The 2,818-nt window shown below is 44.9% G+C and overlaps 1 pseudogene; it reads left to right on the forward strand.

The window, feature by feature from the left end:
- The first annotated feature begins 1,394 nt into the window (after positions 1 to 1,394).
- Positions 1,395 to 2,320, forward strand: LOC110204369 (olfactory receptor 6E1-like; annotated as a pseudogene).
- The last annotated feature ends 498 nt before the right edge of the window (positions 2,321 to 2,818 follow it).

The following is a 2,818-nucleotide window of genomic DNA, read 5'->3' on the forward strand; positions in this document are numbered from 1 at the left end:
AGAGGGTGCTTCCTTCTGTCTGCCATTTCAAGTCCTTCACCATCTGTCCCATTCCTACCTTTCCAGCCTTCTTGCCTTTGACTCAACTCCATACACTGGAAGACCCAGCTACAATAAACAGCCTCCTGCTATTCCTCACTCATGACACCATGTACCTCCCCCATGCGTTTGTTCTAGTTGTCTTCCGTGCCTGGTTGCTCCGGTGCTCTCCTTCCTTCCAGTCTCAGCACAAACCCCATATTGGTTGGAGGCTGTTCCCAGTCCTCCCCTCCTCTAGAGCTGCTTGTACTGCCCTTTTTCAGCTGACCTCACATACTTGATATATTCCTTTTATTTACTTCATTATTGACATGTTGTCTCCTCCACTATAATGTAAGCTCCCTGAATGTAGGACTGCATTTGCCTTTCTTTGTATTTTTACTGCTTAGCAAAGTGCCCAACATTCATGTATCTCTTAATAAATGCTTGTTAAGTAGTCAATTGATTTGGGGTCAGTCTCTAAAATCCTTTCTATTTTTTAAAACATATGTATTTTCTCCGGTTATGTGAAAGGCAATTTTAACATTAATTTTTAACATTATTTAACATTTAATAGGTTTATTTGGTTTGAGGGAGGCATCTATTAAGTATTTACTTAAGTGCTAGGGATACAAAAACAAAACATAGTCCCTGCCTATAAGGAGCTTACATTTAAAAAAAAATTAAATAATATTTTACCTCCTATTACATGTAAAGATAATTCTTAACATCCATTTAAAAAAATGAGTTTCAAAGTTTCTCCTTTCCTCCCTCAACTTCCTCTTTCCCCCTCCCTGAGACAGTAAGCAATTTGATCTAGGTTATACGTATGTAATCATGCACTATTTTCATATTAGTCACGTTGTGAAAGAAGACAGTGACCAAAAGAAAACACACACACACACACACACACAAAGTGACAAATACTATGCTTTGATCTGCATTCAGATTCCATCAGTTCTCTCTCTGGAGGTGAATAGCATTTTTCATCACCAGTCCTTTAAAATTGTCTTGGATCATTGTATTACTGAGAATAGCTAAGTCTATCAAAGTTGGTTACAATGTTGCCGTTACTGAGTACTATGTTCTGTTTCTGCTCACTTCACTTTACATCAGTTCATGTAAGTCTTTCCAGATTTTTCTGAAATCAACGTGCTCTTCATTTCTTTTAATACAATAGTATTTCGTGACAATCATACACCACAATTTATTCAGCAGTTCCCCAAATGATAGGCATCCCCTCAATTTCCAGTTCTTTTCCACCACAAAAAGAGCTGCTATAAATATTTTTGCACGGATGGGTCCTTTAAAGTCCTTTCTAGATATAAGACTCTGTTTTGGGACCCTCTGACCTTTCTGCCCTCCTCCCCTTCCAGATGTCTCCAGGAGGGTGGAGTGAGCTGGGGAACCACTACCAGGGCACTGAGTTTATTCTGCTCAGTATCACAGACCTTTGGGGCCTACAGCTCCTGCTATTCACTGTTCTCCTGCCCACTTACCTGTTGACCCTGCTGGGCAACTTGTTCATTGTGGCCCTCTCCTTGGTGGATCGCCGTCTGCAAACCCCCGTGTATTATCTCCTGAGGAATTTCTCCCTGCTGGAGATGGGCTTCACCTCAGTTGTCACTCCCCAGGTTCTCAGCCACCTCCTCACAGGCCATAAGATCATCTCCCCACCCAGATGCTTTTCCCAGATGGTCCTTTATTTGACCCTGGGCTCTGTGGAGTCCTTCCTGTTGGCTGTAATGTCTGTGGACCGATAGCTGGCTATCTGCTATCCCGTGAGGTACCTGGCCCTTATGACCAGCCAAACCTGCCCGGGGCTGGTGCTGGGCTGCTGGGCTGGAAGTTTCCTCTTCCTCTCAGGGTCTTGCATCTGGCTACTCTGCCCGCCACTCTGTGGACCAACGGTGCTCAATCACTTCTTTTGTGATAGCACCCCGCTGCTGGCTCTGGCATGCACCGATACCGGACTCCTTCAGCTGTTTGCCTTCTTGGTGGCTGTATGCACCCTGGCCGGTGCCCTCACTGTGACAGTGGCATTCTACTTCGGCATCATCTGAACCCTCCTACAGCTGCCCTCTGCCCAGGTCTGGTGCAAGGCCTTCTCCACCTGTTCCTCCCACATCCTGGTGGTCTCCATCACCTATGGCAGCTGCATCATCATGTACCTCCATCCAACCCAGACGGGACAGCTGGACCTCAACAAGGGATGGCCTTCTTTAACACCACTGTCACCCCCCTGTTGAACCCTTTTATCTACAAAGGAAGGGGCCATCTAGGTACCTCAGAGTTTGACTAGGGGGGGCCGTGGGAGCCTCTAGAGGGGTCAGAACATGGATGAAGAGGGAGATGGAAGATTACTGGGTGGGAGAAAAAGCAATGCCTTGGGAATCATAAGCCCTGTGTCTGAGGCTCGGCACTTACACTTAATAGCTATGTGATCTTGGACACCTCTCTTCTCTTTTCTAGGCTTCATTTTCACTTTCTGTGAAATGAAATAATTGAATAAGATGATGTCTAAGGTACCTTCCAACATAAACTTCCCATGACTCTCTTTGAGGACAAAACTTGTAAAGGAAGAATAAGGTGAGGACAGGGAGAGAAAGAGAGACAGAGATAGAGCAGTGAGAGGGGCAGGGTAGGAGACTGGAGGACAGACAGATGATATAGATAAGAAGAAAATAAAAGAATATGGGGGATAAAGTATGAGGGGAAGAGAAGTGGATGAAGAGTTAGAGTGGTAAAGGTAAGGGATGGAATGGAGAGATGAAGAAAAGGAGAGAAAGAAAGGCATGAA

This window comes from Phascolarctos cinereus, unplaced genomic scaffold (genome assembly GCF_003287225.1).
Source record: "Phascolarctos cinereus isolate Bilbo 61053 unplaced genomic scaffold, phaCin_HiC Scaffold_315;HRSCAF=914, whole genome shotgun sequence".
NCBI lineage: Eukaryota > Metazoa > Chordata > Mammalia > Diprotodontia > Phascolarctidae > Phascolarctos > Phascolarctos cinereus.